The sequence below is a fragment of the Sorghum bicolor genome, chromosome 6, assembly GCF_000003195.3.
Source record: "Sorghum bicolor cultivar BTx623 chromosome 6, Sorghum_bicolor_NCBIv3, whole genome shotgun sequence".
NCBI lineage: Eukaryota > Viridiplantae > Streptophyta > Magnoliopsida > Poales > Poaceae > Sorghum > Sorghum bicolor.
This window is the reverse complement of record NC_012875.2, coordinates 42,511,645-42,524,603: the sequence shown is the minus strand read 5'-3', so window position 1 is coordinate 42,524,603 and position 12,959 is coordinate 42,511,645.

Below are 12,959 nucleotides of genomic sequence, written 5' to 3'. Positions count from 1 at the left end.
GTCCAAACACTCAAACCAGCAGCCTGCTACGGAACATACATCGAAATAGGGGCACACACCAGAGTTCACTGTAGCATAACCCTCAATGAGACGGTCGGAACAGACATGCAAATCGCTTGTAAGAAGTTATGATGCTCAGAAGCAGCGACGGAGCCAACGATGGGGCTGGTGGAGCTCGAGCCCCCCCTACGACCGTAGAATCCACGTAGCCTCCCCTTAGCCCCTCCTACAAATTTTTATCATTGATGCTCTTTGAGAAAGGACTGAAGTTATCTTAAGGTAGCAGAAGCCTCTCCTAAATATTTTTCTAGATTCGTCACAGTGAGAAGATCCCACATACTCATAAAATCCGGCCATTGGAATTTATTTTTTAGACCACCAAATTTTGATCAACCACGTCACCCGATATGCATTCCTTGTCACCTGGTTTTGTTAGTCCAAGAGCAACGAGTTAGTTTGTGACAATAGCGGATCCAGCCGAAATTTCACTCATGTCATAAGTACTATATGCCATAGCTTAAGTTCACGTACACTACTACAGAATGAGGCATTGGTCGATGCCCAAAATGGCCAAAAACCTCGGCCTTTTTGCGGCCCGGGGTTAAAGACCCCTTTAGCACCGGTTCGTGTGACAAACCGGTGCTAAAGGGTCCTGCCCAACGGCTACTGACATGTGCTGTCGGGGCAGGGACCCTTTAGCACCGGTTTTTAACAAGAACCGGTGCTAAAGGGGTCCCTTTAGCACCGGCCAGAGTCACGGGCCGAGGCAAACCCTTTAGCACCGGTTTGTGTTACAAACCGGTGCTAAAAGGTAACCCTTTAGCACCGGTTTTTGCTCTGAACCGGTGCTAAAGGTCCGGTTTATAGGCCGGCTCCCTCCTCCCCTCTGCCCATTTGAAACCGAGAGCACCATTGTTGTTCTTGGAGCTTCTTCTTGCTTGTTCTTCATTTGTTCTTCATCTCCAACGCCCATCGTTGATCTTCTTCGACTCCGTCATCGTCTCTTCGCGCTTAGAGGTGACTAACTTCAGCCTTTCTTGTCTTTTTCATGTTGTTTTTGGCTTGTGATGTTCCCATCATTTTTTAGCTCAAATCCACTTTGTTATTTTGAATCATTCACATGAATTAGTATCCATATATATATATCATATTTCATGGTTGACCTAGTTTTAATATATTTTGCAAGAATGAATTATAGTATATTTTTATGATCATAGAAAGTAGGATAGTTCAAATTAATTGGTTTGTTAATATCACTTGATTTATTTTTACTACTACATATAATGTCCATTGTATCATACATGTTTACTAGTAAATGTGGAATTTATAATTGTTTTAAAATTGAGTATGGATAGTAGATGGCAACCGTGACCAGGTCTTCCGTCTCTCAACGGGTTCAAAAGCGATACCGTCCGGAACTCCCTCTCATTACTTGTGGCAAGTGTGGGCAGAAGATTTTGATGGAGTACAAAGTGTCGAAAGAGGGAGTAAACAAGGGTCGTATATTCTACAAGTGTCCAGATCGTAATGTGAGTTATTTCCAGACATTTGCTTATATATGTGCATATTTTTTTAAATGATATTAATTAAACTTTTGATTCTCTCTTTTAATTTCAGTGGGACGGTACCGGCGGATGTACAGGTTGGTACTGGGAGGAAGAATACATTGAACACATTAAGAAATCTTTTGCACAGGTGGTTGAGGCTGAAGGTGGTGAGGCAGTGAGCCGACGAAAGAAGTTCAATGATGTTGATCAAGCGAATGATCTATCTATTATAGTTGGGATCGGACGCGAACTAATTATGTTGCTTAAGCGCATTTTAGTTTTGTTTTTTTAATGCTAGTTGCGATTGTATTTGTTGTAGCCAAGCTTTTCTAAATTAATCAACTATGTATCTTAGACATGTTGTGCAATAAGATGAGAAACTATATGTGTGCATGGTTTTCATAATATATATGTTATCTTTAATGCAGATGGTAACACGTAATTGGATGTATAATGCCGATCGGCGCTCCGAAGAGTTCATTAATGGCGTGCACTATTTCTTAAGTGTGGCCGAGTCAAATAAGAGGGACGGTTTCATGTGCTGTCCATGTGCCGTGTGCAAGAATTTGACGGAATATTCTAACTCAAGAACTCTTCATTCACACTTATTAAAGTCTGGTTTCGTACCAAACTATATTTGTTGGACCAAACATGGAGAAAGCGGGATTATAATGGATGAAGGTGAAGAAGAAGAAGAAGAAGAATTGGACCATGCCAATATTATTGCTCAGTACGGTGGCTTCAATGATGTTGCAATGGGGGGAGATAATGAAGAAGAGGTGGCGGCAGAAGATGATCGGGGCGATGATGCTTTTGGTGATGCCATCCGTGATGCACAAAGAGAATGTGAAAGTGATAAAGAGAAAGCCAAGTTCGAGCGCATGCTAGAGGACCACAGGAAATCGCTATATCCCACCGCAGGCAATGACATAGATGTCTACCTTAGGCCATTAATTGAGGAACTTCAACTTTTATGGAGCAAACCAGGAGTTCGCGTGTGGGATGAGTACAAACAAGAGCACTTTGACCTACGAGCATTGCTGTTTGTAACAATCAATGATTGGCCAGCTCTGAGTAATCTTTCAGGCCAGTCAAACAAGGGATATAATGCATGCACACATTGTTATGAAGACCTTGACTGTGTATTTTTGAAAAAATGTCGAAAGGTCGTGTACCTTGGCCACCGTCGGTTTCTTCCTGTGAACCACCCAGTACGAAAGAAAGGCAAGCATTTTAAAGGCAAGGCAGACCACCGGACCAAACCTCTCAATCGAACCGGGGATGATGTACTCGAAATGGTCAAGGATATAAAAGTGGTATTTGGAAAGGGACGAGGCAGCGAACCTATTCCCAAGGATGCTAAGGGACACGTGCCCATGTGGAAGAAGAAATGCATATTTTGGGAGCTACCTTACTGGAATGTCCTAGAGGTCCGCAACGCGATCGACGTGATGCACCTGACAAAGAATCTTTGTGTGAACTTGCTCGGATTCATGGGTGTCTACGGGAAGTCTAAGGATTCACTTGAAGCACGACAAGACTTGCAGCGCATGAAAGAACGAGACAACCTGCATCCAGAAAAGACAGATGATGGACGTCATTACTTAAGCCCTGCTAGCTACACTCTGAGCAAAGAAGAGAAGGAAAGCATGTTTGAATGTCTTAGCAGCATCAAGGTCCCATCTGGATTCTCCTCCAATATCAAGGGAATAATTAATGTGCCAGAGAAGAAATTCCTGAACTTGAAGTCCCATGACTGTCACGTTCTAATGACGCAATTGCTGCCGGTCGTTTTAAGAGGAATTCTACCTCCACACGTACGTCTAGCCACCGTAAAGCTATGTGCATTCCTCAATGCAATTTCTCAGAAGGCAATCAATCCAGAGCAACTAGCTACTCTGCAGAATGATGTCGTTCAATGTCTCGTCAGCTTTGAGTTGGTGTTCCCTCCATCCTTCTTCGATATCATGACACACCTCCTAGTTCATCTGGTCAAAGAGATTCGTATTCTCGGTCCTGTGTTCCTACACAACATGTTCCCCTTCGAGAGATTCATGGGTGTCCTAAAGAAATATGTCCATAGTCGTTCCCGGCCAGAAGGAAGCATTGCCAAGGGCTACGAAACAGAGGAGGTCATAGAGTTCTGTGTTGACTTTATTCCAGACCTTGACCCAATTGGCATTCCTGAATCTCGACACGAGGGCAGACTCAGCGGAAAGGGAACACTTGGGAAGAAAACATATATTGGTACGGGAAACGATTACTTCAATAAAGCACACTACACAGTTCTCCAGAACTCCTCATTGGTGGAACCATATGTTGAGGTACACAAAGATTACCTACGGTCCCAGTGGCCCGGGAAGAATGAAGCTTGGATAATGCGTCAGCACATGGAAACTTTTGGCGATTGGTTGCGCAAAAAATGTCAAGGTGATGAAAACATTGATGAGCAGCTTTATTTGTTGGCCAGGCAACCATCATGGCATGTCCTCACATACAAAGGGTACGAGATAAATGGTAACACATTTTACAGAGTTGGCCAAGATAAAAGGAGCACCAACCAAAATAGTGGTGTACGCGTGGATGCCACGGATCCAAATGGGAACAGGCAAACATATTATGGACGCATAGAAGACATATGGGAACTAGTCTATGCAGCTAATTTTAAAGTTCCTTTGTTCCGGTGCCAATGGGTGAAGATGACCGGAGGTGGGGTAACAGTCGACAAGGAGTATGGGATGACAACCGTGGACCTTAACAATAGTGGGTTCAAAGACGAACCATTCGTCCTTGCTGCAGACGTGAGTCAGGTGTTCTATGTCAAAGATATGTCTACGAAACCAAAGAGAGGAAAAAATGATGACCACTCAATCATCAATGAGCCAAAGCGCCACATTGTCCTTTCTGGGAAAAGAAACATTGTCGGAATTGAGGACAAGTCAGACATGTCAGGCGATTACGAAAGGGATGATCGAATTCCGCCCTTCATAGTCAACAAAGACCCAAGCATTCTGTTAAACAATGAGGATACTCCATGGTTACGGCAGGATCATAACCAAGGGTCATACGTCAAGAAGAAGTTCACTGTTGTGTCGGCTTGACTTTTCCATTTGGAACAATCTAGGGTTCGGTCAAAGGGTGTGTTTGTAAAAACCAATGCTTTGACTTTGGTCAAAGTTGGTCAAATAGCCCATTTGATGACTTGAAATGAAAAAAGTTTGAATACAAAGTTGTTAGAGATCATCAAAATCTATATTTTATATATTGTCCATTTTTCCATTTGGATAATTTTGAGCCAATTCTAGTTACATTTCTATAAAATCCAAGACGGGTTTCGGTCAAACTTGGTCAAATGACAAACTAAATTACTTCAAATGAAAATATTTTGAATACCAAGTTGTTAGATATCTTCAAGATCTAAACTTTTTATATACACAACTTTTCCATTTGAGAAAATCTAAGTTAACAATACCCACCAATTCTAAGTTCTCACACAAACTATATGAAACTATATGTGTCAATTGTGGATTTTCAACTACACCTTCCCAAAACTTTGTCAAATGCAAAAATGGTCTATATATGAAATGTAGATTTTGATGAGTGGAACAATATTGGTATTCATGACTTTTCCATTCGAGACCATGTAGGGTTCCGAAACCGCTGCGTGGCTATGAGTTCCATGAAAATTCAAAATTCAGTGGTTCAAACTTTTCCAAATGAAAAGTTGACCATTAGACAAAATGTAGAACTTGATGAGTGTAGCAAACTTTGTATTCATGACTTTTCCATTTGGGACAATCTAGGGTTCGGTCAAAGGGTGTGTTTGTAAAAACCAATGCTTTGACTTTGGTCAAACTTGGTCAAATAGCCCATTTGATGACTTGAAATGAAAAAAGTTTGAATACAAAGTTGTTAGAGATCATCAAAATCTATATTTTATATATTGTCCATTTTTCCATTTGGATAATTTTGAGCCAATTCTAGTTACATTTCTATAAAATCCAAGACGGGTTTCGGTCAAACTTGGTCAAATGACAAATTAAATTACTTCAAATGAAAATATTTTGAATACCAAGTTGTTAGATATCTTCAAGATCTAAACTTTTTATATACACAACTTTTCCATTTGAGAAAATCTAAGTTAACAATACCCACCAATTCTAAGTTCTCACACAAACTATATGAAACTATATGTGTCAATTGTGGATTTTCAACTACACCTTCCCAAAACTTTGTCAAATGCAAAAATGGTCTATATATGAAATGTAGATTTTGATGAGTGGAACAATATTGGTATTCATGACTTTTCCATTCGAGACCATGTAGGGTTCCGAAACCGCTGCGTGGCTATGAGTTCCATGAAAATTCAAAATTCAGTGGTTCAAACTTTTCCAAATGAAAAGTTGACCATTAGACAAAATGTAGAACTTGATGAGTGTAGCAAACTTTGTATTCATGACTTTTCCATTTGGGACAATCTAGGGTTCGGTCAAAGGGTGTGTTCATCAAGATATATATTTTTATATGATTTTTTATTTGATGAAAATTATACCCAAGTAGCATTCCTAGTAATAAATAACAAAAATAAAAAGTTTTACGTCAATATGATGTGAAAATAAATTTCCAGTTCATTGGATATAGTTTTTGTAAATTTATTGGAATAATATATTTTTGCATTAACAAAATACTAAACATTTCTTACAAAATCATTGTAAATTATAAAAATACAATAAGATATTTAAGTTTAAAAATTTTCATGTGTACATTAAAACAAATTACAATATATGTCACTATTTAAAAAACATTATGCAAAATATTTAATTTACTATACAATTTATAATATAAACTGTATATATAAAACAATTGAAAAACCCTAAACTAAAAAAATGGGCCTTTAGCACCGGCCCATAGTGGGAACCGGTGCTAAAGGGTCCTGAAAATTTCAGGACCCCGCCCGAGCCCGCCTAGGACCCTTTAGCACCGGTCCGTGGCTGGAACCGGTGCTAAAGGGTCCCTTTAGCACCGGCTGGTAACACGAGCCGGTGCTAAAGGGTGACCCTTTAACACCGGCGCGTAACACCAGCCGGTGTTAAAGGCCCTTTAGCACCGGTTCCAGCCACGGACCGGTGCTAAAGGGTCCGCCTCTATTTAAGTCATGGGCGTCCTGGATCCGAGCAGTTCGTCTTCGTCTTCGTCGAGTTCATCGTATCCAGCGCCGCCGCCCGTTCATCTGCCCGCGCGCGACCTCGCCGATCTCCAGCGCCGCCGTCTCCAGCGCCGCCGCGGTCAGCTCCGGCCACCAGCGCCGCCGCCGCGACCACCATCTCCACCAGCGCCGCCATCTACGTCTCGATCTCCACGCCCGGCCCCGCGCGCGTCCACTGCAATGTATAATCCAAAACCATATATATACATATATATATATATAATAAATACTCCACTGCAGTTTATATATATAAAATAAATAAATGTTATGAATTATATGTCAATCACTTTGCAATTTTAGTGATTTCTATATATTTGTACACAAAAATAATAATTAACGAATGCTAGCTAGTATATATATTAAGTATATATATATACACACTAAAAAATAATGCATGATGTTAGTATTTTATTCTAGTAATAGTTTTTAGTACATTAGTATAAGTGTAGTGTTGACCTGTTATAAATTATATTATGCTAGTATATATTTGTAATATATTAATATTATTCTTGTATTATTTTGTAGTATTATTTTTTTAGTATATTATTTGTAGTATTATTTTTTTAGTATATTATTTGAAGTATATTATTCTTGTATTATTCTTGTATCATATTTTATTTCTAGTGTGTTGTATATATTATTGTTTGTACTATTATTCTTGTATTATTCTTGTATTATATTTTATTTTGTAGTGTTTTGTATATATTATTGTTTGTACTATTATTCTAGTATTATTCTTTTAGTATATTATTCTAGTGTATTACTAGGCTTAAGATTCTAGTATTATTTTTTAGAGCACTCCAACACTTTCATTATTTTTGTAGTATTCTTGTAATATATATTCTTGTAGTATTTTTAGTATATAGTATGTATGTATGTTCTATTTTTTTATATATGTATTATTTTTTGTATGTATGTATATTATTTTTTGTACATATACACACACATATATATGTAATATTTTTTGTATGTATGTATTATTCTAGTATTGTTTTTTATTCTAATGTATTACTTGGCTTAAAAGATCCTAGTATTATTTTTAGAGCACTCCAACACTTTCATTTATAGTAGTATTAGTGTATTTCTTATCTTATATAGAATATATATATGTATGGTTGCAGACATAGAAATGGCTGACCGTCCTCATGATGATCCTGATTATATGGAAGCTGCCATTCAAAATATAATCGACGACGGTAGTCAGTACTTCGTTGATTACCACGACATCATGCAAGGCAATCCTACTGAGCAACAAGAGGGCAATGCCCCTGAGCAACAAGAGGGCAATGCCCCTGAGCAACAACTTGTCGTGCAACAAGAAGAAAATACTGGCGAGGTATGTAAATGTAAACATATATAAATAATGCATCTCTTACATTAGGTTTTAGACTTATTACTTGGTTATTAATTTAGTATTTTTGTTTCTATATGTACGTGTAGCCTTCTGGATCGACCTCTACGGGGAGAAGCGTACCTCCACGAGGGCCAAAGAAGCCGTTGGAGGGCCGCTATGTAATCTCTGAGTTTGAGATAGCTACAGGCAGACCACTTGGTGAGCATGCAAATAAATATGTTAATCACTGTGGATATCTTGTGAGAGATCAAATACCGATCAGTTGTCGTGAATGGAGAGAGAAGCGAGGTGCTCCTGAGATCAGTTTTGTCTCTGATCATGACAAGGAGTTAGTTTGGAAAGCCGTCACAGACGTTTTCACCTTCGACACCAACGATGAAGAGTTGAAGGTGCGAATTTATGACTGGACTATGAAGAAGATGGCAGTACTCTTCCAGAATTGGAAGAAGTCTTTGTACAATAAATATGTCAAGAAAAACGAGACTCCAGATTTCAACCTCAAGCAATATGTAAAGCTGAGGGCCTTCTGGGATGACTTTGTGCAGTACAAAACATCAGAAGAGGGCGAGGAACGAGCCAATAGAAACAAAGAGAATGCCAGTAAAAAGGCATACCACCATCATATGGGATCAGGTGGTTATAAGAGTGCTGCTCCCAAGTGGGACCGAATGGAACAGGAGATGCTTGCTAGGGGGGTCACACCCGAGACAATAGCAAAGAATTGGAGCGAGCGCTCCAAGCATTGGTTCTACGGTCATGGGGGAAGCGTGGACCCAGACACCGGGGCGCTAGTTTGGGGCCAAGAAATCTCTAGAGCAGCAGAGAGACTAGTCCGTGCACGAGAGGCGGTTCAGTCTGGTGAGTTCAGGCCTAACAGGGAGAAGGATGAACTCACCTATGCGCTTGAAAATCCTGAGCACGGTGGGCGTACGAGAGGCTATGGGGCAGTTCCGTGGCTGCAATCATTCCAAGCCGATCAAGATACCTACAGAAGCTGCCAGAGAAAGAAGGATGAGGAGGCAGAGCGGATCCGCCGCCTGGAAGCTTTTGTTCTGCAGTCACAAGAGCGCGATTAAGCTCGTGAAGAATGGATGCAGGCAGAGATTCAAAGGCAAGTGCAAGCAGCACTTAGTCAAATGACGAAAGGGCAAGGTACATCACAGCCTGAGGTCAATGTTAGCCCCCCAGGCCAGTTGAAAAGCAGCTGCGCATCCACGGAAGTACCAACCATTCAGGATGACACGAAGCTACACTTCCCCGTGGATGATGTCACAGAGGCTTTTACTACCTGTGAGCTGCATGTACCAGATGGGAATGCCACCAAAAAGGTGGCTATCGCTGTTGTCAACCCTATCGACCGAACGGGCACTCCAAGAATCCATAATCGACCAGTACCTGGTGGATATGCTAGCGTCTCGGTTGATAGGGTTGAGAAAGGTTGTGGCAATGTGCCACTAGACATAGAAGGGGGAGACGGAGAGAAGACCTTAGGTGAAGCTGAGAAGACATTTATTTGTTGGCGCAAGCGCTTCATAATTATTCCTCAGCATAGGTTTGTGTGTGATTTTACTTCTTATATTATTTATTATGTATTGAAATTTAAAAAAAGTTTACTCACAAAACTTGTAATTGTTTTCTTTGCAGGGACTCCTCCAACCTAAGTCCAGTTCTCTCCTCAGCGCATCATAGTGCTGCGGGCGGTGACAATGCTCGATCTCCTCCAACACCTGCGGCGGCCACACCGACCCCGCCACCGCCTCCACCACGGTCTCCACCTCCTCCACCGAGGTCTCCAACTCCTCCACCGCGTTCTCCAACTCCTCCACCGCGTTCTCCAACGCCAAAAAGATCGGCCCCACCCCCTCCACCGCCTGCACCGCCCTCTCCAAAGAGTGCACGGTCGGTCCCCTCGCCTCCAAAGCGAGGTAGTAAGAAGCGGTCCGTCCAAGAAGGACCGAAGTCATCGGTCCCACCTCCAAAGAAGGCTGCCTCAGCAAAGAGAGCTAAGACGCCAGAAAAATTACCTTACGAAAAGAGTGAAGAGGAGGTAATTGCTACATCTAAAGCTGAGGTCCAACAATTTTTTGATAAAATAAAGGAGGAAAGGAAAAAACGGCTTAACCCAGAAAAGCCGTACTTTTATGTGAAGCCATCGGAACTGAGGCAGAAGGTGGCGGACCATCAAAAGAAGCAACGCGAAGCTCAGAAAAAGCCAGCACTTTCGGACTATGAGCGGTCTCTGGTCAAGTCTTCACAGCCTACTAAGAAGAGAGTAGGAAAGGGGGTCCCACAGCTCGGAGAAGTATCAAAACCGGTGCCCCCTTTGATTGTGCCAAATCAATACGGCTCAAATGAAGACTTGATGCCAAAGAAATCCTTAGCGTTGTCTGAGCTAGACTCGCTTGAGAGTTACTTTGGACAGAGCGGTTTAAATATAGAAGAAATTACCGCCATTCTTGGATGTCATACATTTGAAAAAGCCGAGGTAGTTGATCAATGGAGGGCAAGATATGAACCGGGCAGGAGTCTATTCGACCCTAAGCGTTTACACGAGCTCGGCACACAAATGTTTGCAATAAACAAATGGTGCATTGAGGCGTCTAAAAGGGGAGAGAATTGGATTTCTGTTCGTATTAGACAACATCACTACTTCCGTGGAGATGACCTCATATACGTGCAGTTCGAAGAATTGCACCAATTATGCCACCTCGACGCTCTTGACAAATCTCTTGTCAGCTGCTTTTGTCTGTAAGTATTTTTCCTTTTTATTATACTTCTAACTTCTTTAATTACATGTATATAATCCTTACACACTTAGGATTTGTATGTATATATGCAGGCACCAAATGAGAGAGCTCAGAATGAGAAATGACAATAGTATTGGGTTCGTTGACCCTTATATTGTTTTCAAGGCTCCGCAGGCAGTGTGGACAGCAGATTATGAGACAGAAATCTGCACCAATCTTATGAGGTTCTTTGTAAACCAAAAAGAAAAACAAAAAATACTCTTCCCCTTCAACTTCGAGTGAGTTATATAGTTATTAAGTGCATGCATATTTTATTTTACATTATAGGACTGACCCTATATATGTGTGTGTAAACAGCTTTCACTGGATACTCATGGTCATTGAAATTCCCAAGAACCGATTGATAATCTTTGACTCAATGAGAAAACCACAAGAAAATTATCAACAAATGGTAAACATTATTCAAAGGTACGTAATGTCGATCTCAGCTACAAAAATATCATAATATGACTCTGTAATTATTAGTTCACGATCCACAATGGCTGTGTATAGGGTTTGGGAAAGATTCATTGACCGTGAACATCTCAGTGGATGTAAAGCGCCGCTTAACATAATACATCCACAAGTAAGTTCTACTAGCTAACAAACTTTCGCTAACTTTTAGCCTTCTTATTGTCGTGGTTATGAATATTTTTATATATATATACATCGTACAGTGGTGTTTAAGACAAGAAGGAGGGAACAATCTATGTGCATATTACGTGTGCAAATTCATGATGGCACAAGTCAATCAAACACCCACAGAGACGCTCAGAGTACGTTACATGTCTCTTTTCATTATCTCCTGAATTATATTGAATAACTTAGATAACTAATACCTTTTTTATTTATTTCAAATTAAAGACGGAATGGCTGAGGGAAAAGGTCCTACAACAAGACCGAATCAAAGCTATCCAAGAGACGATAGCAGGATTTCTCCGCGACCAAGTGATCAATCCAAACGGCGAGTTTCACTTCAACGGCAACGAAACTCTTATACCAAACAACGATGATCATTTGTATCGTTTGTAGACATTGGGAGAACAAACTCTATGTATATATGTGTTACGAATTTTGTACATATAAAACTATATATATATAAAGCTTTTTACATATCTATTTAATTTTTGATGTGGTCTATTCATTTTATTATAGGCAAAGCTTAACTATTAAGCTTAGCCTATAATTTTCATTTATATATGCTTAATATGCGTGTAATATAAATATATTATTGTATCAGCAAAACATGTATTGAAAAACCTATTATTATATATTATATATAAACAATAAACAGAACCGAAGAAGTGAACTAAAAAAAAAGAAAAAGAAACCCTTTAACACCGGTTGGTAACACCAACCGGTGTTAAAGGGTCCTGCAACGTGGCAGCCCTGGCAGGACCCTTTAACACCGGTTGGTGTTACCAACCGGTGTTAAAGGGGGGGCCTTTAGCCCCGGTTGGCCGAACCGGGACTAAAGGGTGGGCCTTTAGTCCCGGAAGGGCAGCACCGGCTCGGGAACCGGGGCAACAGGCCCTTCCCGACCGGTGCTAATGCCCGATCATGCAGCAGTGGTATGAGCATCAATTAGCAGCAATGAAAATCTCAGAAAATCATCGCTGTTAGCAATAAATAGGGTTGGTTCATCTGTTTGGGCATGATTTTAGACCTTCTATGGGGCAAGACCTTCCCACCCTATAGATATAAAAGGGCCAAGACAACTTGAAACACACCGCCTCAAAACCAAATCTATCTCCTTTACTTTTTGCCTTCTTTTGGCCTAGTACCTCAACATATTGTCCATCTACTCAGTGGCGGAGCCAGAAACAAAGTATGGGGGGGGCAATTTGCCAATTAAACCCATAAGTACATAGATAGTGGAGAAATTAGTCTTATTAGTTACTACTTATATAATCAGGCCACACTAAATAAAATACAGTTGACTGTGTGGTCTATTTTTTTTCCATAAAGACCATCACATATATATACACATCCCAAAATACATGTAACATATAGATAGAACTATCACTTGTCAAAAGTCCACTCTCCTTTTCTTTAAATCTTGAAAA